The 23,810-nt window shown below is 39.3% G+C and overlaps 1 long non-coding RNA gene across 1 annotated transcript in view; it reads left to right on the top strand.

Moving 5' to 3' along the window:
* LOC125453116 (uncharacterized) overlaps window positions 1–22,369 on the top strand; it is a 45,551-nt gene extending 23,182 nt beyond the window's left edge. Inside the window, exons 2-3 of the long non-coding RNA XR_009445874.1 lie at window positions 20,627–20,801; window positions 21,774–22,369. This is a non-coding gene — a long non-coding RNA (uncharacterized LOC125453116). The remainder of the gene's footprint in view (window positions 1–20,626; window positions 20,802–21,773) is intronic.
* The last annotated feature ends 1,441 nt before the right edge of the window (window positions 22,370–23,810 follow it).

The raw sequence follows: 23,810 nt of genomic DNA, 5'->3' as shown, positions 1-23,810 counted from the left end.
GACATTCTTGCACTATTCTTAGTTATGAATGTGGCATTTATAATCAGAATGTGCTTGCAAAATCATCTTCTATTTTAGGCATTAGCTCTTTAAAAACAGCCCTTTGCCCACTTGTTGATCTTCTCCTTTTTGCTGGGTGATTGACGTTAATTTACATTCTGTCAATGAGTTGTCTCCTGGTGTAGTCATTGTATATCATCATAAATTAACGGTTATCTTCTGTCAACTCCGAATTCGAGACCCACTTTAAAATCTGCAGTTCTGCCACAATCTGGAACCATTTTGAAATCGTATTTTCCAATTTTCTTTTTGTTAAAATGACTGTTGCTCTTAAAACAGTTTATTTTTCCATAAAAGTTATTGGATCTTATCTACATGTTTGTGACAAGTTTTCAAACAACTGTAATCAATTTTCTGATAGAAACATTAGTAAGGAGCTTGTAGATTCATCTTTTAACCAAATATTTTACTTACTTCCATCTTCTCAGTTTACTAACTGCAAAGTAGCCCGTTTTCTAATTTGATTCAAGTTGTGACCATCTCGGTTTCATTTTAAGATTTCTCACTAGAGTATCCTACTCTTTGCTAAAAAAAAGACATGAAGTCGCAGATTTGCATCTTGAACTGATCAGAACTGAAACTCAAGAATACTCAAACATGCTCAAGTCTTAAGAAGGAAATATGTTTGTTTTCTTTTATTTCCATCCTGATGAATGCAAGATGAAAAGCATTGAGTTCACGTCTCTTTTATTTTAGCAATGTTTAATGTCTGCACGAACAAGAAATGAATTCCTTACTCTTCTTTTCTGTTAGGTTTAAAAGCCTTATTTGCTACCATTTAGATACCTATAATGATGTAAAAACAAAGTGTAAATGTTATTCATATCAGGCCTACAGTGTAAAAGCAGGATTTGGGCCCATTGAGTACACGCTGACTCTCCAAAGAGAATTCCATCCAGGCCTACCCCATGCCAGTAACCCTACATTTCCCATGGCTAACCCACCTAGCCTGCACACCCCTGTACACTACGGGGCAATTTAGCATCGTCAGTTCACCCAACCTGCACACCTTTGCACAGTGGGAGGAAACTAGAGCATCAAGAAGAAACCCATGCAGACACTAGGAGAATGTGCGAACCCCACACAGGCAGTTACCCAAGGGTGGAATCGAGCCTGGGACATGCAGTGCAAACCACTGAGCCACCATACCATTATTGCTATCAGTTATTCTGGAAATGCTTAAATTTCTGTTCCCTCATGCTCTTTAGACACATTTATATAAGTTCGCTGTTGCCAGTTTTCTTCTTTGTAGTCCTTTATTTCTCAGTCTTCAATAGATTCCACTATCTGAGTTGACAAACTCACGCAACTGGCCTCAAGAACAATGTGACATTTTAAACAAAATGTCATTAAGAACAACTCTTGTTGCAAAGCAACAGTGATATTTCTTCATTGTTTCTCAAAATAATTGAAGATGTTGGGCTACAAACAATTACAATCTCATTTTCTGCTCTAAGATGGCAGCTGTTTTGCCTAAAGGTAGAACTGTTCCACTGTCTGTTTTTCAGTAAACCAAGCTAATCATGGTCTGACATTCTTTTAACAAAATAACAGGAGAATTGCGCAGAAAGTGACGATATTAAAAAAAACAGACAATGCCCACCAATATCTGTCTCAGTTATTTCAAGTAAATAATGCAAAAAGAAGAAAAGATTTCAAGTTTTTTCAACAGTTTATCATTTCTTTTTCATGATTAAGCTAATCCTGTCCACAGGATTTTTTTTTGTTTCAATTTGCCTTTGTTTTGTGAAGTCTGGAAAACAGAGATATTGATTCACATTACTTCCAGGTAAATGGTCAATTAAGGTAGAATGACTCAAGTGTCCAGAATAGCATGTTAATATTAATTCATTTTTTTGCCTCCTTTCCCAGATGAAAGATTGACTAATTTCCAGGCAAGACCTAAGCACCTGGCTACAGCTTGGGAATAGCGAAAAAGGGAAGAGATTGTACGTCAAATGACTTAGTGGACGGCTTGAACAGGCATCAGGGAAGAAATCACAGTGAGGGAGAATTTGCTTGATCATTGGAAAGGACACTGCAATGAGGGGAGGAAGAGGAAGGAGACCACCAACTATGAAAGATTATATTGTGGGGTGTTCCAATCATGTGGGGAATTGTAGATTGGCAGATTGCAGGGAGAAAATCAAGCACAACAAAAGCAGAAACTGCTGGAGAAACTCGGCAAGCCTGGCAGCACCTGTGGAGAGAATACAGAGTTAATGTTTTAAGTTTACCTTTCTTCAGCCAGGAAACGGTGATATGTAGATAATGATGGCAGGGGAGACATGGGTGAGTGAATGCACTGAGATGGAGCCCAATGGGAGAGAAATAACATGAGGCTGACAAAAGGATGGCTTTTAATATGCCAAGAAAGGAGAAAACCTAATGATGAGGATCACAAGTAGGTGAAAATGGTTTGGCTGTTCTGAAATCAGCTGTTATCATAATAGGGCCTAAGAAGTGGGGCTGAATAAAGAACATTGAAGGGAGCATTCAGGTTTGAAAATTAGTGAAATCAATGTTGAGTCTTGAAGGCTACAGGATTGTCAAGTGGAAGATGTTCTTCCAGCTTTCACTGACCCTCACCACAGCACTGCAGCCATACCAAGACAGAAATATTGGCAAGGGAACATGGTGGTGTGTCGAAGTGACCGGCAACAGGAAGCTTGGGATCATTTCAAGGACAAAATGCAATTTCTCCACAAAGTGGTAACCAATATAAAAGAGACCACGTTGTGAGCAGTGAACACGGTAAGCTAGTTTAGTGAAGTGCAGGTAAACTGCTGCTTCACCTGGAAGGTATGTCTGGGGCCTTGCGTAGTGAAGAGGCATGAAGTCAACAGGCAGTTCCTACACCTTCTGTGGCTGCCAAGTAAAGTGCCACGGTGGTGTGGGGAGGCATTGGGAATGGAGGGGGAGTTGACCAGGGTGTCCCAGAGGGCACAGTCCCTGCGGAATGCTGACAAGGGAGCAGGACTGGGAATAACTGCCTGGTGTGGCATCCCACCAGAGGTGGGAGAAATGGCAGCTAATCATCCTTTGATTAGAAATGCAAGAGATGGGTCAAATATGGCTAAAGGTTCTGTCAACCACAATAGCAGGGAATCCTCAGCTGAGGAAAGTGGTGGGCACTTCTGAGGCCCCACATTAGAAGTTAACATCATTAGACCAGATGTGACAGAACAGAGAAACTGGGCAAATGTGTTGAAATCCTTACAGGATGCAGGGTGTGAAGATTATAGTCCAGTTAACTGTGGGATTTGGACCATTTTTTAATGGATATAGTGATACTATTAGTAGGTGAAGCAGCAATTTTCATGCACTTCATTCCCTTGTCAGCGTTTTGCAGGTACTGTTACCTCCGAGACTGAACCACTCCTCCTTGTCTCCCACCCTCCCCCACCATCATCATGGCACTTTCTCATGCAATCACAGAAGGTGTTTAACTGCCTGTTTACTTTCTCCCTCCTCAATATCCAAGACCTCCAGCCATATTTTCCAGCTGAAGCAGTAATTTGCTTGCACTGCACTCAATCAATCTACTGTAACCATTGCTTGAAACATGGTCTCTACACTGTGGAGAAATTGAGACTGGGTGACTGTTTTATGGAACACAAATGTTACATCATAAAAATAACCCCGAGCTTCCAGTTCCTCTGCTGACATCTCTGTCTCAGGCCTGCTCCAGTGCTCCACTGAGAATCACTGTAAGCTGGAAAAACATCTCAATTTTTGAGTGGGAACCGTGCGGCCTTCAGGACTCCACATCGAATACAATAAATGTAGGGCCTGAACACCTCCTTCAATGTCCTTTACCCACGCCACACCCCAGGCTCTGTCATGATATGGGTTGTTTTCAGCACAGCACATCCATTTTCATCTACTCATTGTCCCCATTCTTAGCATTTCTCTTTCCCTGTTTTACTATCAACATTCCATTATCTGCCTAACTCTTTTTCTTTCCATCTGGACTCCATACCCACTGATTCACTCACTTCTTTTCATCTTCACACCTGTCACCAGAATGTATATACTACCTTTTTATCAGTAATACTATCAGTTCTGAAGAACAGTCACTGGACTTGAAACGTTAACTTTGCTTTCTCTCCAGGCTACTGGTTGCCCTGATGAGTTTCTGATTTTGTTTCAGATCGTAGAATCATAAAATCCCTACCGTCTAGGAACAGGCCATTCAGCCCATCAAGGCCACACTGACTCTCTGAAGAGCTTCCCACCAGACTGACCTCCCACCCCCACCTTAGTTCTGTAGCCTTGTACTTCACATGGTCAATCCACCTAACCTGCACATCTTTGGACTGTGGGAGGAAATCCACATAGACACAGGGAGAATGTGTAAACTCGACACAGCCATCGCCCAAGGCTGGAATCAAACATGGGTCAGTGAAGCTGTGAGGCACTAGTGCTGACCACTGAGCCACTAAGCTGTCCTTCAGCCTTTCACACCTTCAGAGTCCACATTTGTTTGTTTTATTTTCGTGAGAAAATCAGATATTTTTATTGTGATACTACAGACTCCTCATCTTGCTCCTCAAGCATTGTTGTAAAGGCAGTTATCTGATGAATCCAGCTTTAGCTAATGGGTTTCCCTAAACTTAAGGAGACCCAGAGAATAGCTGTCAAAATTTGTAGGAAGCATTCTAATTGAAACATTTCTATGAGGGACACCCCTTTAACCATATGACTGTCATCTACCCCACTGCTCGTCTTCACTTACAAATAATGTGGAAACACATGCAGGGGGGATAGAATATGCTACCAAATTGGGAATTTTCAACATCCATTATTTCCCAACATTCTGGAGTTCAAATACCTCCCATTGTGATGGGGTTGTATTGTAGTTTAATGTAATAACTTAAAGGGGCTGGAAACACATTTGGAATTTTCTAAGCGATTTAAGTTTTCTTCAGAGCATTACCCATTTATTCAGGACTCAAAAAATTATTTGCCATTTTGTCTTTGCATGGCTGGCAAAAAGCCAGATGGAAGAATCAGAAATGTGGCTGTGATTTGAAAATGCCAGACACTGATTGACCATGGATTTTCTTTGTTGAACATTGTAAGGGACAGAATCAAAGTCAGTAGTGTCTATGGGTAGAATTGAGAGTGATGCCCTCTTAAGACAGGAGCCAACATAATATGCTTTGAAGATAGTAATCAGCCTCCTTCCCCCTTAGGGAACAAAAGTTTTCTTTTGCAACAGATCAGCACATAGGTCAGCCAATTTGAGCAGTCATGCTCTCATTTTAAAGTTTCCCATCAGTCAAGCAAAGATGGTATGTTCTTGCACAACAGGCCCTGGCTCATTTGCTTAAAAAAACATTAGTAGGATCGGGCAGGGTTTTACAGTAGGTTCTTTTCTACTGTAATTGTGGAAAATCCTTCACTGAGATCTTCTGGGCTATACAAATTGGCAATTAAGAAGTGATAACACAAGCAAAAATTAAAGCTTGTACTTTTAAGAAATGTGTAAAGAACCTCATAATTTGACACTTCCAATATTTTTATTTCCTCAGTTGCATGCCAAATCCACAGAGTCGAAAATTTATGGTTAGTTTATCCTAAATAGTTAAAATATATTAGCAAAACCACTGACTTTCCTTGAAGTACTGTCATGTACTCAATCTGCTCTATTCTCTGAAATAAAGTATCATTGATATCAGCTGGATTCACAATCCACATTTTCAACACTCACAGCTGAAGTAATTCAACAGAGGCTGCTATCCCATCACCAAATCACCCATTTTTAACACATGCACAGTACTCAACGCTTGTCCAGCTTCCTCAGAGTCTGCTATCAGGGTGTGCAGAACCTATGGCACTCCTGTTTATATCTATCAGCAAAGGCTCAACTGATTAGACTGGATGAAGAGGCCCAATTAGGGAACACATATTCTCTGAAGTCCACCTGGTTGACCTCAAAACAATCACTCTATCCCTCTTCCTGTACCTTTTCTAGGCCTCTCCTAGGCACTGAGTCCAATGCTTCTGATTCAGCATCAGATACACGTAGTGTCTACAGGACTGTAACCTATCTCTTGAGCCCAGAGCACTTCAGAAGAAATTCATCCTCTTCTTCAGGTGGTAAAGGCATTGAGACTGTGACATCTTCTGGATCTATCTCATACTCTGAGGTTTCTTCAATGCTTGACAGATGGGGGTAGATTCCTGAGTTCTGACAGCATTTCTGGATGTTCTGAGGGGCCAAGTATGTTTTGCTCCTGACCTGTTTGCGAGTTTGCAGCTTCCTTGTGGTCCATGTGCTTGTTCAGGGCCATCATGTCTACCTGAGCTTTGGATGTCTTGAGACCATGCCTCTTACCCATGCAGGCATTCAACTTCTTCCCCTGAAGTAAATTGCTTCTCTTGTTAAGAGGTGTCTTGTGTCAAGCATTGGTGATCCTGATACCATTCCACCCTTCCCCCAAGGTCTGAGAAGATCAGATTTACCTGGTGTGGAGTCTTCTCCCCATTAGTGACTCTTCTGGAGCTATCCCTGTCATTGCATGATGGGTGGTTCATTAATCAAACAGGAAGCAGGGCAGTTTGGTATTGAATGAAGCTGTAGACTGTTTCTTTAAGCCTGCCTTCAGAGTTTGGACTGCCCTTTCCAGCAGACCATTGGATGATAGATAACATGGAACTATCCTTATGTGCCAAACGCCAAACACCCAAATCCCCTGCTGGTAAATGATGGCCCATTGCCTGTGACCTACACTTCCAAGGCTGCTGGCAATAGATTTTTGTCCTTGTTGGCACTTTGGACACTGACCTACCAAAGCAGCTGTGCCTGCATCCAGTCCTTGCCACCAGACATAACTTCTCACCAACATCTTTATTTTGGAAATCCCTGAATGACCCTGGTGAAGTTCAGCCAGTACCTGGCTACAACCTTTGCTCGGGACATGCACTCTTACTTCCCATGATAAATTACCATCCTCTGTGGTGATCTGGTCTCACCAGATTCAGAAAGGTTTCAGTTCTGTTTGTGGTGGTCCTTTTGTTTCCTCCATCATCACCATATGTTTTAGTTTTGCCAGGACCAAGCCTTTGTGCATCCACAGTCAAATTTTGTCAGCAGTGACCAGGAGGGTGTCCAGAAAGTTTAAAACCTGAATGGACTCTTCCAGTGGTAGCATTGCAGGTGGCGTATCTGCCAGCGAGAGGTGCCTTAAGGCACCTACATTTGCCTCGCGAATGGTAATCCAAGTTGTGATTGCAGGCACTTAGGATGGAATCCTACTGCTGAGTTTGACCTGAAAGTATGGGCAGCACAGCTTTGTCCTCTTACAGTAGCCCTAGCAAAGGTTTGTGCTCTGCCACTGTTACAAATTTACATCCATAAAGATATTGGTGGATCTTTCGCACACTAAAAATGACTGCCCAGCTTTCCTTCTCTATTTGGGCATTTAAAAAAAAAGTGTTCATTTATAGAAAGAGGGCAGCACTGGCTGGCCAACATTTATTGTTCATCCCGAGTTGTCCCGCAGAAGGTGGTGGTGAGCTGCCTTCTTGAACTGCTACAATCCACCTGCTGTGGGTTGACCCACAATGCCATAACAGAGATACTTCCAGGATTTTGACCCAGTGACAGTGATGGAACAGTGATATATTTCCAAGTCAGGATGATGAGTGGCTTGGAGGGAACTTGAAGGTGATGGTGTTCCCATGTTTCTGCTGCCCTTGTCCTTCCAGATATAAGTGGTTGTGCATTTGGAAAGTGCTGCCTAAGCATCTTTGGAGAATTTCTGCGGTGTATCTTGTAGATAATACACACTGCTGCTACTGAGTGTTGCTGGTGGAAAGAGCGGATGTTTGCGGATGCAGTGCCAATCAAGTGGGTTGCTTTGTCTTGGATGGTATCAAGCTTCTTGAGTGCTGTCAGGCCTGCACTCATCCAGGCAAGTTGGGAGTATTCCATCACACACCTGTACCTTGCAGAAGGTGGACAGGATTTGGGGAGTCAGGAGGTGTGTTACTCATCACAGTATTTCTAGCCTCTGACCTGTTCTATAGCCATTGTTTTTAAGTGGTAAGTCCAGTTGATTTTCTGGTCAATGGTAACCCCCAGGATGTCGACAGTGGGGCATTCAGCGATGGTAATGCTGTTGAATGTCAAGGGTGGTTAGATTGCCTTTTACTGATGATCATAACCTGGCATTTATGTTGCATGACTATATTTGCCTCTTGTCAGCCCAAGCACGGTTATCATTCAGATATTGTTGCATTTGGACACGGACTGCTTCAGTAACTGATGAGTCACAAATAGTGCTAAACATTGTGCATGCATCAACAAACATCACCACTTCTGACCTTATGATTGGGGGAAGGATATTGATGACACTGCTGAAGATGGTTGGGCCTAGGAGACTACCCTGAGAAACTCGTGCAGAGATGCCCTTGAGCTGAGATGATAGATCTCCAACAACCACTACCATCTGCCTACATGCCAGGTATGACTCTAACCACCACAGAGTTAGCCTCCCTGATACCCACTGATTACAGTTTTGCTAGTGCACATTGATAACACACTCAGTCAAATGCTGCCTTGATGCCAAGGGGTGCCATTCTCATCTGATTTCTGCAACTTACTCACTGCATCATTAATCCCACCCTCGTTGCCACTGAAATAACGCCACAGAGGCTGGTTTCCCATCATCAAGTCACCGTTCACTTACACACATATTATGCTTGACACTGGTCCAGCATCCTCACAGAAAGCTCGCAGAGTGAACAGAACCTCTGACAACTCTCCCTCCTATTCCTCAGATGATATGTCCATCATGAGCCTCCTGCAGTGCTACAATGATGCCACCCGAAGGTTGCAGGAAAAGCACTCATATTCCGCTTGGGAACCCTGCAGCCCAATGTTATTAATGTGGAGTTCACAAACTTCAAAATCTCCCCTCCACATACCTTATCCCAAAACCAGCCCAGCTTGTCTCTGCCTCCCTAACCTGTCCTTCCTCGCACTTATCCCCTCCTCCCACCTCAAGCCCCACCACCATCTCCTACCAACTAACCTCATCCCACCTCCTTGACATGTCTACCCTCTTTGGACTGACTTATCCCTTCCCTAACTCTCTACCTACACTCAGCTTTACTGGCTCCATCCCCGCCTCTTTGACCTGTCTGTTTCTTTGCCTTTATCTGTCTTCTATCTGCCTCCCCCTCTCTTCCTATTTATTTCAGAATCCCCTTCCCCTCCCCCATTTCTGAAGAAGGCTCTAGGCCCCAAATGCCAGCCTCCCTGCTCCTCTGATGTTGTTTGGCCTGCTGTGTTCATCCAGCTACACACCTTGTTATCTCAGAACCTCTGACACTCCTGTTTATTTCTGTCAGCCAGGGATCTCTGATTCAAACAGGTTAATAGCCCCAGTCAGGGTACTCATATTGGATGAGGCCCACCTGGCTGAGCTCCTTATAATTACTACAACAACATTCAGACTGCACATATAGTTTGATGCTTTGGCACTGGAAGAATTTTCACAATCTGCTTGAAGATTTTAATGTTTTTTTTTGTTTTAGCCTTCCAGGAGGAGGATGACCGAATTGACAGAAAACATGATCTGTAAAATTGTACATGGTCAGTAGAGTGTACAAATTTGATGGCTCAAATGTCTTTTTATGGCTCCTTAGAGCTTTTTTACTTTCTTCTGTCCCCAGGAAAACTGTTTAAGTCCATTTATATAACAATCAAGAATTCCATTTGTGTAATGCCAATTCATTTTTAACGCAATTTTACATTATATTTTTCTCCTTCCCTGGGCCATAATGGAAAAATTGTAATTGGTTATTGAGAAAAATATGGAAAAGCTATGCAGCCTAACTTTTTATGAGAAAAGAATCTTGGTTATTGAAATAGGCATAGAAGTAAACTTAAATGAGAGAAAAAGAGCCATATCCAGTGTTAGACATTTCGTTAATTTGAATGCACTGAATACACACAGTTTTATTTTGAATAATGTTAGCAATGGTCACTTGATATTTGTGCTCAAGATACAATTGAACCAAGGTGACTCTCTTATGCAGCAATTACCAGCATAACAATAGCTTCTACAGTCTGTGTAAAACTGGATGTGATGGAATTGACCTGAAAAACTTTGCCATTTGCCTAGTCATGTAATTCCACACATTACATCGTGCATATTTAGAATACCATGACATCTTACATTAGGAAATATCTGACAAGCTAAAAATTGCTGCCATATAAAACTTCCACTGGTGTCTTTGCAGGACAACAGTGTCACTGCTATTATGGCTAACAAGCCAAATGCATTACAGTGCTCCAGGAGACATAGATGGTTCTTTCCTTTGTGTTATTGAGAGTTGCTGTAGAGTTTAATCTTTTCCACCTTTAATAAACATTAATATAGCTATTTTTAGCCACTTAGTCAACTAAGTGTTGTGGCTTCCTATCTGTGTATAACGTGCAATAAATATTCATGAATATGGAATTTAACAAGAACAACTCAGGCTTCAGGCATTCCATCCTTTCTTCAATGAAGCATAATCTTTTGAAGTTAAAGTAATAAATGGATGCAAACAGCTTCAAATAGCTCAAAATTCCTAAATAAGTAACAGTGGGATATTCTTCAACTCTTATTTAGTCCCAATTCGAATCTTTTAAAAGTTGTAATAGATTCTGCTAATACCACTACAGTAAGTATAATTTGAATATAATTAATTCTAATTTGATTCTAACAAAACATAAATTGTATCACCTTTCCCTCTTGTTATCTTTTCAATCTTAAGCTGTGTACCTGTTGACTCAATAACTAGTTGAATAGTCTTTTCTGATTCATCTTATTAAAATGCTTCATAATTCTGAGAAGATAGATTGATCTGTTCACCTTTTATTTGCATTGCTGTGAGCAAGCTTCATGCTTTTTCCACTTAAGTAATCAATAAATCCTGGCACCTTTTTCAAGAGCAAAAACAGATGTTGCTCGTGAAGTTCTGCAGGCCAGTTAGCATCTACGGAGAGAGCACATTATCTCTGTTTCTTGATGCTGCCACACCTACTGAGTTTCTCCAGTTTTTGTTACAGATTTCCAACATTCAGTTTTTTTTTTGTTTTATCTTCTTCATGTACCTCTTCTGCGATATCTGCATAACTTATGTCATTTCTGTCAGTGATTTCCACAATTAGCCAGTCAATTTCCCGTAGCTTTAGTGATTCTTGCCATACTTTGTTCACTAAAAGTTCAATTACTATTTTCGTAATGTTCAGGGTTTTAATTTTAATAATGCTCTGGCAGACTTCTCAGACCAAGTTAAGAGCTCATCTGTGACCCAGTGCAGTAGACAATTGTCATAAAATGACGTGACTTGATCTCCCACAGAAAGTTTCTTTCGTGTTCCTTTTCTCATGCATGAAAGTGGAGCAGCTGAATTATATTCAATATTTTGGCCTCTCAAAGAATTTTTCATCATGCTCATGGTACTTTAATTTGTACCGATTCTCAGACCTTTTTCTCACATTCTATGCCTTTTTGGCCTCATTCTTTCACGCTTCAGTATGTAGTTAATTTGCATAATTAATTTGAATTCATCCTTTCTTACAAGGATGTAATGTGATGATCTTCAGTCTCACAAAAATATTCATGGTAGATTGCTCAGAGATTCATCGCTGAGCCACAAAAGAAGTTCTGTGCATGCATTTCAATAAAATAACAATACAGAATATTACTCTGATTCAGTCCGCTTCTCAGGCAATTTCATGTGGATACGAAATAACATCAAAAAGACATTAAAAAAACTGTTCTCGTGCTGATACCACGGAATGTGGGTTTCCTTGAATAATACTTTGACACCAACATATTTTCAAGGAGAAATGACTTTGTTGTCAAGTCACTGTTTGGGAGATAAAGAAACCAATTCTTCTATTTGATTGCTACTGAACATTCATCAAAGAGGTGACTGACTTGTCAACATCATGCTGTACATACAAAGATTCATTCTCATGCCCACAATTACTGCTATTTTCTGTCATTATTCACTGAGATATTATGGCTTATTGATGCTCATAATCCTTGCCCAGGGCACATACTAGCGCAATTGTTCTTTCTTGTGCTATGTGGTGCAAACACAGGTCTAAGAATATTTTCATTACAACTGCACCCATTATCTGTCCATTATCTCTTTCAGTCAAACACTCAGGAAAACAGTTGACAACTTTGAAAACAATGCATCACACAAATAAAAGTCCATGTGAATCCATCATTAAGTTCAAATTCAGTTTGAGTGAGCAAGAACAGTTGGAGGCCAGACCACATCTGGGAAAAGTAAATGATAAGGATAGAGATGAAAAATTCAAAGGGTCAATTTTTTAAGAGAATATGATGTCACAACACGAGTAGGCACTGAGAGCCTTCAGAACATGTTGGCTGTCTTTTTGGTGCATGATACAAATTATGCGAGGTCTCACTCACTGTAATAAAACTCTGTATTAAACAAAGGAGTTGGTGATTACTGCAAGAACATTTCCGTTGGTTTCCAATAGCCAGTGTTTGTGATTCCAGCGAAAACACCACCCATGGATACTTATGCTGGGGTCATAAAACACTGCAGTCGTATCCATCGTCTAGAATAGGCTGTGGGTGAATATTTCAGGGCTTTAACTGAATTATAGATCCCCAACAGATCAGCAGACATCCTGAGTAATTGTCTGGTGCCATGGATAGTGTAGCACATGTCATTTCTCCTGGTAGCTTGTTCCACTGTTAACAAACCCAAAGTAATTCTTTTTCTGCAGTGCCAGAAAGCCAGGTGAGCTAGAATGCCCTGTGATAATGGGAACTGCAGATGTTGGAGAATCCAAGATAATAAAATGTGAGGCTGGATGAACACAGCAGGCCCAGCAGCATCTCAGGAGCACAAAAGCTGATGTTTCGGGCCTAGACCCTTCATCAGAGAGGGGGATGGGGTGAGGGTTCTGGAATAAATAGGGAGAGAGGGGGAGGCAGACCGAAGATGGAGAGAAAAGCAGATAGGTAGAGAGGAGAGTATAGGTGGGGAGGTAGGGAGGGGATAGGTCAGTCCAGGGAAGACGGACAGGTCAAGGAGGTGGGATGAGGTTAGTAGGTAGGAGATGGAGGTGCGGCTTGGGGTGGGAGGAAGGGATGGGTGAGAGGAAGAACAGGTTAGGGAGGCAGAGACAGGTTGGACTGGTTTTGGGGTGCAGTGGGTGGGGGGAGAAGAGCTGGGCTGGTTGTGTGGTGCAGTGGGGGGAGGGTACGAACTGGGCTGGTTTTGGGATGCGGTGGGGGAAGGGGACCTGGCTGTTTGGTTTCTTTTGTACCCTGCAGCTGGGCTCTTTTCGATTGTGCTTCTTTATGTTTCCGATTGTTTATCAGCTTTTGGAAGGGACAAAGCATTCTCCCATCTTCCACATTTCAGTCACATGTAGAACAATAGAGAGTGCAAGAGAGCACATAAGGAGTGCATTGCGTGCTCACACTTACTGGTAATGAATCCAGATGTGTTGGAGTTGGTTGCTTTAACAGAGAGTCATTATTTATGCAATTGGAATTGCGTGGAAACCAGTTATTATTGAAGTCCTAGAATCCTTGCTGGAGTTGCTTTTCTTCATGACAATCTTGATGATTGTTAAATGAATGTAATTTGACCAATGATGTTGCTTTGGCTTTATTTTTGAACTGAAATCCTTTTCACTTACAATCTATTTTCCAAGCACGACTGACACAAAGATAAATATAACAATTTTTAAAGTTTTGATAACTTGGTGCTCTGAATTACTAATTTATTTTACAACTGACATCCACCTTTTCATGAAAACAAACAGTATGGTAAAGAAACTAAAGTTATCACCCAACTTAATTCAGGCACATGGATATATTCTTTACAACATTATTTCATGTATTGAACTTACAGGTATTCTTGATATTTGCTTTATTTAGAATAAATCCTTAACTTAGCTTGCTGTTGATTTAAAAGAACATTGGTATGAGTCAAATACAAACTAAAGCAGGATAACATGCTAATTACATTGTCCTTTTCCACCATTGGGCCTGTAAGATTTTAATAAACACTTAAGAGTTCATGGCTGTGAGCACCTAACCATGCATGTTGTTTGCATTTGCAAGTCTGCCTGTGATAGTCATGGGGATGATGCAGCCACCTGTACTTGATTCAAATTCATATTCATAATGCAATCCAGCTAAGGGAAGGTTGAAATTATTAGAAGATGTGGTATGATAACTGATGATTTATTTAACCTTTAGCCGACTATTGAAGGATTCCTGCTGCAGAATTCAACAGATTTTGTTTTCAATATTCAGCTGTCTACAGGTTAAAGAAAGCAAAGAATTACAGACAGAAGGAATGAATGAGTAGGAAGTAAACCATCGAAGGTTCCTTCCACAGTTATCACCAGGAATTAGTTGTATTGGCTATCAAAATTCTAACCACCTCATGTTCATGTTGTGTACTTTCATTCTCGCAAACACATTTTCTCTTGCCTTTTCAAAATTCTGAAGTGATTATTTCTTCTGCTGCTCCTCAATCATCTTCATTGTTATCTCCCTTTTTTTGCAACACCATTCTGTGCAATATAGGAGCTGCAGCATCTGCTCTTTCAAACCAACATATCCCATTATCCAAGTGCTCAAACAACCCTTGCACACGAAACATTTTATTTATATTACTTTTGACTTGTCATGTCGTATTTGTTACTCATGTTGGAGCCACTTTCACAAAGGAGATCAAACACTGCATTACAGATTATTTCCACTCAGATTAAAGAGAAGAGGAAATTGGTTGGGCCAGGTACTGAAACGGACAGAAACGCATACAGAATGAAATCCTCATTGCAGCAGTAAGCTTGCTGCTACCTTCATGGAACATGGTGGAATCTTATACTAACTTGTTACCCAACCTTGTACAAAGTGCAGAGGCTATTCTTTGCAGTGTGCAGGTGGTTACCAACTCTGCAACAAAACTTGAAGACCTGACCGTGATGCAGCACCTGACAGTCATTAGGCTTTTGCTTCCTTACAGAACAATCGAATATTACCCAATGCACATTGAATTGATATTCAGAACTGCCGCCAAAGCCTTTCAGATGACTGTCAAAGTCATATTGAATGATTTAGTTTTAATGAAGTCCTATATTTGTTTGGCTTGTATTTTTTATATTTGTTCGCAGGATGTAAGTATCACTGGCAATGCCATCATTTATTGCCTGTCCTTAATTATTTTTGAGGAGGTGGTGGTGAGCCTTATGAACCACTGGTACATGCAGTTTAGGTGCACCCACAGCACTGTTAAGGATGGAATTACAGATCTTTGATTCGGTGTCAGTGAAGGAATAACGATATCATTTCACTTTAGCATGGTATGTGGCTTGGAAGTGGTGGTACTAACAAGACCTGAAAGGTATATCTTAGTGATGAGCCATGAGGTTGAATGGATAGCTCTTGTCAAGCAGCAGTCACCCTCTGGTTTAATCTGGGGAAACCCATTATTCATCGGAAGAAAAAGTTGGTATCAAATAGATGTATTGTGGCTGCTGCCAGGAAACTATGCAAAGACCTACATGAGGTATCGCTTATAGTCATACACCAACCATGTGTTCTTGGATTAAAAATAAACTTTGTGGCTTTGTTATGTCTTGTTTAAATGTGACATTTGCAAAGCCATTTTTGTGCAGTCACTCACATGCTGCACAATGGGGAAAGTCCACAATGGTACCAATACATTTTCACATCACTTGCTTCTCCTGTAATAATGATCATCCTCAAATTTCCCTTAGGCAACACTGAACAGTGAACTCGGAGATGTTAAATCTTTTATATAATCTAGATTAGAAGAAGTCCTGGTGCCTGGAAATTCAGGAATCCACTCAGCTATGTGATCACTTGCAATGTTGTCCTTATTCTGTCTAAAAGAGCAACACTTCCAGGTTAAGGCTGTGGTTGGAGATCCTGAGGAAATAGACTATCTTTCCCTCTGTTCCTTTTTTTACCTTATTCTCCCTTTCAAATCAGCTTCTCCTCTTTGACACTATTTCTCCTCTAACTTCCTCTCACACTGCATGCCAAAAGAAATTAAAACACCATGTGGGTCTGAACAAAACCCTTGAATCAAAAATCTAAGCCTCTTCTACCCTCAGAAGTGTCACTTGAGCAATTTCAAATTTCTGCAACTCTACAAGCTATCATGCACTCCAACAAACAGTGACAAGTGGTGAATGGTGCCTTTTAAAAACACTGGCAAGTGTTGGATTCTTTTTGCAACTGAGTGCATGTTCACAATGCCTGCATTCCACAAACTGGCAATGGGCATGTGCTTTACTCAAGGGAGTAGGTATGACATGGATATCAATTCGGAACCAAAATAACATACATAGCACCATAATGACACAATGGCGTTGAATTTGGGATCCATTTTATGTCCACAAAATCCTGCCCCAAAGGTTTTGTTGTTCACCAAGGGCTATATGAAGCAGATGGCCTATTTATGAAGAAAGCCGCATGTTAGAGCCAAACCCAGGCAATTATTTCTGTTAGTCTCAAATTCATAACACATGGCTAAAATAAAACCTACATCTGCAATAGGAATTTTCAGCAGTTCTGAGTGCACATCCTGGATTTTAATGTATCAAAGAGCTTGTTTGCTTGTGATTTTTATGCAGTTGACATGTTGAATTGGTACACATTGACACTGATGCCATGTTGTGTAATTTATTCAACTTTCCACTATTTAATTTCTGCAGTGACAAAATGAACCCTAAGGAAAGAGTTGCCACAATGCCCAAGCATCAATTTATCTAACATTCACAAAGCCTCAACTTTTTTATTTGTCGTGGACTTTAAAATAGAATTTATAGCATGGAAGAGAATACTCACTATAACATGGATTAGAAACTGCTGAAGGATATTTTCAGCAAGGTGTTTAATTTGTAAGTGTGGATCTATGTGTCTGCTTTATGGTTTTGTGTTTCTCAATCTGACATGCAGGAAGCATGAACAGCGACTCTAGGTATGACTGGTGTAAGTGATAATACCTCAGTAACTTCTGTTGACGAAATATAATGGATAGAATATCATATGGGTCTCATGTTCACTGTTGCCTGAATTATCAATGTGTATTTCAGGTTTTTAAAATGCTGCGCTGATCCCGTGAACTGTTAATGTCCCATGAAAAGCTGATTGATGGAGAACAACCTCTGCTAAATAAATTAGATAATGTCATATTAAGTATTCCAAAAATGACAAAAATGATAAAATTGAAAACAAAATATCTTATTGAATGCAAAGCTGGGGAAAATGGAAGTCATGGCTTCATTGTTGTGTTGAAGACTTTTTCTGACCCATGTCCAACTCCACTCAATTACATTTCCTATTTATAGTCTCCTGTTCTCTCCAGATTGGGTGGATTAAGTTCCCACACTGGCTGAGATTATGATGAAGACTCTCCTTCTCGAACTTTCTCCTCACCTGAGGCCAGGTGATCCTCAGACTAAACCACCAACAGCCATCTCTCTCTCTCTCTCTCTCTCACTCTCTCTCTCACTCACTATCTCATGAGAGAACATATGGTCTGGTGGGACTATGGTAATTTGACCTTTTCATTGGATATTCAGCATCATGTTCCAAAGTCAGGGAAGGCCTTTGCCTTCCACTGGAGTGTACCAGAATCTGCCCTGGACAATCATTCATTTACCTCGGATTGTTTTTAAATACCTGCAGCTCCCAATATTGTAAAAAAAAACCTGCTTTAACTATTGCATTGCTGCTGATTGTGATTTCTTTTGTATTCAACTGAGTTTGATAGTAACATATCTTATGATATTTAATTTCTTTAAACTTATTTAAATACTTTGATTCAAACATAATTTTAAATGAGGCTTATACCAAAGCCCCATCAGCCTGCTTAGGTTAACCATGAAAGATCTCACTGCATTGTTATCAGATAAGAGTAAGGGAAATATTCTTGGTTTCTTAACCAATATTTATCTGTCTGTAAATGCCACCAAAATAGATGATCAATCAACTGCTGTATTATTTACATTTCAATAAAACTTTCAATTATATGTCTTTCACTGCAAAGCACTGAAAGACCTCCTGTGGTCATATATGGCAACTATATTAATGCAAGACTTCTTTTTCACTTTCCAGTGTTTTCACCAGATCATTAAACAATTTGGTACTGTTCCACCATATGCAGTTTTAATTTTTAACAAAATATATGTTTTCCTTCTGAATAAGAATCCTTGAAAAGCTTCAATCGATTGTCAGCTTTGGTAATCCTCAAATAATCTTACCTAAGGTGTCTGAAACCTTTGCGAAGTTGATTGTCACACTGCTTGACTTTAGCAACACATTTTCACCAGCTCTGAAATTCATGACCAAATTAACTCTTATGACATGATGGACAATGTTGTTCATGAGATCAGTTAGGGTTAACACAATATCATCATTCAGCAAAATGACCTTCAGCACCTGATTATTGTTTTCTCGCCAATTTGTATGAAGAAGTAATCTTGTAACAACTAAAATCTTTGAGCTGTCCTCACCTCAACAATGGATGAATTGTTACAAGGCCTCTGAATATCTGGAAATTTAAAATATCTTACTGCATAAGATTTTCAATTTCATTTATGCATGTGGTAGTGAAATGAATAGTGAACCAATTTCTTGTTAATATTTATGTTAAATAACAAACACCAGCAAAAGTAACAAAGGACAAGTACAAAGTAGTGTGATGGACCAATTTCTTATCAAGATAATGAATTGTCAAGAGGCATTTGCAGTTATTTATGTTCTTAACCAATCTGCCAATGTGCTATTCAAGGAAGTTGTAGACATATACCTCACATGACTATCTCCTAGCAACTTACACCCGCCAACATTGTTTGAATTAGTCGTCACTGAATGTATGAACGCACCAATGCACACAGTTGAGCACATTTTTAAACACACCATGTCTATTCTTACTGTATAATGATTGGCTAGTATTAGTTAGCACCAGTCTCTCTGACACAGACCATTAAAGATTACTAGCATTGAATTCCATTTCTTAAGGTTTTAATTGGTTGGAGATTTTAAAATAGCAGCCGAAAAAATAATTCATGTTTTCTTAATTTTTCTTTGTCTCCCTTATCTCTTATAGCCCATTCCTCCTTTCTTTCTTTTTATTTATCATCTCGGTTTAATATTGAATTCATCCACTTTAATTCAGACTGCCTTCTCAGTCTTTGTTCTGTTTGTTCTTCAATTCTTTAATCTGTTTATTTATGAAAATACGCAGTTACTTATTTTGTTTACTCAGTTCCTAGCCCTCTATGGTTCCGATAACGTTCCATTAGCAGTTTGCATATTCAGTAGCAACATAAACCCCCCTTCCCCCAAACAAAAATATCTAAATCTGGGACAGCAAGTTATTGATGGAAAATGCAAATTATGGCCATTGTATGGATGTTATAAGGCAGAAACTATGTAGCTTTGCCGTCAACCAGTTAGTTGAAGGTATAAGGCCTGATTAGCTCAACATACACGCCCTTTGAATTCCTACAATTTTGCATGCACCTTACATGAATTGAAATTATAATATTCTTTCATTTCTATTAAGTACACAATTTACATGCAGAAACACAGAAAAAACATATTCTAATTGCTCGTAGTTCACTTAATGTTTCTACTTTCAGACAATTAATGATTTCACGTTTGGTTGAAGAAAGTCCAGCGTTGAAGACCTTTGGTTATTAAGTTTGGCATGTTTAATAAAACTGCTTCAAATGCTAGCTTAATTCTGATAGAATTTTGATTCGTACTGGCTTTGTCTAGTTTGTTTTCCATGCTGCCAGTAGCATTTCGGATAGCAAAATTTCCCTTTTCTCATCTTCCTCTTTCAATTTCAAGGTTTGAATCCTGTGTTTAGCTGACAGTTACCTGAGTTGATCCATGAAGTAAATATAGTTACGTTTATTTTTCCCTTCTCCAAAATTACTTGTCTTTCATCTGCCCATTACAGATCTTGCTCCTTGAATTCCAAATCATTCACACTTTGTTAAGCTTAATAATTAACAGGTTATATTTTGCTTTACTTAACATCTCCATTGCATTTCAATAACTTTTTCATGCAGCAAGTTGTTAGGGTTCACGATTATAATGAATTAGAAGCTGATTCAATAAATGCATTCTGTAGGAAATAAATAGTAATTTTTAAAATATGGAATATGTAGGGCCAAGGGGTGAAGGGAAGAGAATGGCACTAAGTGAACTGTTTATTTGGAGAGTTGGCATACAAGTTGAATTACCTCACAAAATTAAAGAACTGTATTTGTAAAGCGTGTAGAAATTAATTCATGCCGTCTTGCTGAGACTATTCAATTCATTCAGGTGTTAGTGAATGAATGCAATATAAATTATAATAATAATTATTTGAACATGCTAAATTGATCAATAATTTTTCTTCCTGCTTGTCTTTTCGACAGGTTAGCATTGTATAATGTCTCTACTTGTTGATGCTAGCCTTATTACCTCTTGCCATCTTCTCTACTTTCATTCCATTATAATAGGACACATCTATAATGGTCTACTCACCACAAAAGGAATTTAATCGTAAAGATAGTAAGAACTGCCAATGCTGGAGTCTGAGATAACACAGTGTGGAACTGGAGGAACACAGCAAGCCAGGCAGTATCAGAGGAGCAGGAAAGCTGACATTTCGAGTCGGGACCCTTCTTCAGGAAGGTATTTAATCATGCATGGTTAAGCCAGGCTGCCTTTATGTGATTGACCCTGTTATTTGTCATGATAACAGAATTCAGACCGATTGGTTTGATTTAACTGCAGCTATAAAAATGTTTTGTTTCCAACTGCTCCTTTAAAAACTTTCAACAAAATACACTTGTCAGATTCTGCAGGAGATTTGCCTTGAAAGTGGGGACTTCCACAATGTTCACTGAAGATCAAGTTTCCCTACAGAGTTTCCAAAAGCTCCAGGACGACTATGCCTCAGTAGAACATTCGCATTCAGTATGAATTGGCACCATCTACAGGACAACTTATATTTTTGTAATCTAACGACGTTCTTTCTACTTAGCTGGAATATTATCTTTGCTAGTATTGAATTCAAAGTATCTGAATTTTAAATAACCAAGTCAGAACCAAATTGAGATCCATCGTCTCCCTTAATGTGATATTGATACAATATATGTCTCAACCGTTGAGACTGTGGCTGCAAGAAATCAACTCATATCATGTGTAATTACTGAAAACATCTGGAATTATTTGTAATGCACCCCTTCTATTGCATTGCACGTGTTGTTTTTCATTTATACAGACACAACATATTTAAGGTGAGCCACTTTAAACACCATGTGGGAACTAGTAGAAATGATAGAAAATTTAACATAAAGATGTCACTTGGCAGATATTTAAAAAAGGTAGAATGAGGAGAAAATCAAACACAGCTAAAATTCTGGAAAAGAGTTTAACTGTTCATTTTTCACTGAATATTCATTGAGTTTGATCTCTGGTTTCCATTAAATATATCACAGAGTGACTGAATTGCAGTCCTAAAGTAAAGTAACAAACTGCAGAGATCTGAAACGAAGACAGAAATTACTGGTGACACTCAACAGATTTGGCAACAGACCTGTGGGAAGAAAGCAGAGTTAACTTTTCGAGTCTGATGCTTCTTCATCTTTTTTCTTCCCACAGATACGAGACCTGCTGAGCTGAATTGCAGTGTTGGAGCTCCACATGGTGGTGAATACATCACTAAGATTCTGCAACTGCATATAAATCGATCGCATGCAAAAACTTGCAACTTAAAAATTTTTGGACAAAAGAGGAGATTTTATTTGACAAAGAGATTCTGTACCCCAATATTGGAAAGAATTGTTCTGAAATAAATTAATTTTTCAGCTGCAACATAATGTCAACTATTAAAAATCCCTTCTCAAGGACCTTTACAGTGAGGATGGTGCTCTCTCAATCCGGCAAGGCCTCAACATGGACTTCCAGTCTCGAGGTGATTCCCCAAAGTGTGATCCCACCGTGACTAAGCACTTTAGAGAGACTAACATTTGAACTTTCATCTCTATTTTCAACTTAAAGAAAGTCTAGAATGTGTAACCTTTAATACTGCTTTGTACGTTTTCCATTATGTTTTAATTATTGCAATGTTTAATTTTAACTTTGTTCTTTTTTTCTACCTTGTTCTTAACATTCTGGACCTAGGTACTTGTACCAAAGGTAGCACCTTGTCTGACGATATTATACATTTTTCACTGTACTCCTGTCCTTTTGAACTTGAGTACACATGTCAATAAAATCAAAATCAAATGAAATCAAAATTAAATCTCATGCTGTAAACTTAATAATGGTTCATTTCTGAGAAATAAAACCTTGCTTGCCTTCATTACAGCATTATGACAGACAGACAGAACTCCAGTACAACTATGGTTGAACTAAAAGTTTTCCATGAACACTTAGAAAAAGACCTTTTATTGCTGCTTTGTGTTTTCGACATGCATGCCACTATTACTTTATAGACCTCCTGTATGCTTAACTCCTAATCTAATCCACTGCATTTTTTAAGTTCATTTAATTTCCAATTTTATATTGACTGAAGCTTTCAGGTCATGCAGCTTCAAAATTAAAAAAAAATCTACTTAACATGCAGTGCCGATCTGTATCCTAGTTTTGCAGAAAACAATGTTAAAGTTAATGGAAATACCAACACTATGATCAAGATACACATAAGGGATAAAAGAAAGATTTTCTTCATGTGCTAGGTGTAATGAAAGACAAACATGTTCAGTCACCTGAGCTATTAGCATGCAGAAGAAACCTTTCCCTTTCATTCCAGAAGGCTCTTCATTAAAGAAAAAATAATCACGCTTACATCACTGCCATTTTCTCTCACTTTCTTCTTTCGCTATCAATGAAAGCCCAGGAATAGATGGAACTGAGCTGCACTGTCATTGCAAATGAGGACACACACACTCTGAGATTGCAATAATTGTTTGGAATTATACAAGGGTAGGTAATACTACTTATAATGGATATAAAATAATTGATTCTCTTTTAGTGTGTTTTCTTATTTTGGCATTGTTACAATAATGTTTAAGACTCTGCAAGCATTAATAGTGAGTGATGACTTTAGAACAGAAGAGCTACAAGCAGGAGAAGGCAATTCAGCCCCTGGGGCCTCCTCTTCCATTTGCTATGATCATGGCTGATCTCATCTCAGATCAATTCCACTTTCCTGCCTACTCCCCATAACCCTTCAATCCATTACTGTCTACCTCCTCCTTAAATTTACGCAATGTCCCAGTATGTACCATATTCAGGGGTACAGAATTTCACAAATTCACAACCTTTCGAGAGAAGTAATTGCTCGATATCTGTATATTAAATTTGCTACTCCTTGTCCTAAAACTATGACTTCTCATTCTAGAGTGAACCGCATGAAGAAGCATCCTTTCCATGTGTACGTTATCAATCCCCTTTAGCATCTGCTATACCCCAATTAGATTTTGTCTCACTCTTCTAAGCTGTAACTATGCCTATACTGTTCAATATCCCTCCTTTAAGAAAATCCCACATCCCTGAAATCAGTCAAGTAAGCCTCCTTGAACTGCCCTAAATGTAGCTCCTCAAGGAAGGAAACCAAAATATGTAATACTCTAGGTGTGATATCACCAAAGCCTCACACTTCCCTACTATTATACACTATTCTGTCAGCAATAA

This window comes from Stegostoma tigrinum, chromosome 6, assembly GCF_030684315.1.
Source record: "Stegostoma tigrinum isolate sSteTig4 chromosome 6, sSteTig4.hap1, whole genome shotgun sequence".
Taxonomy (NCBI): Eukaryota; Metazoa; Chordata; class Chondrichthyes; order Orectolobiformes; family Stegostomatidae; genus Stegostoma; species Stegostoma tigrinum.
The sequence above is the reverse complement of the archived record's forward strand: the minus strand, read 5'-3'. Positions and strand labels throughout refer to the sequence as shown.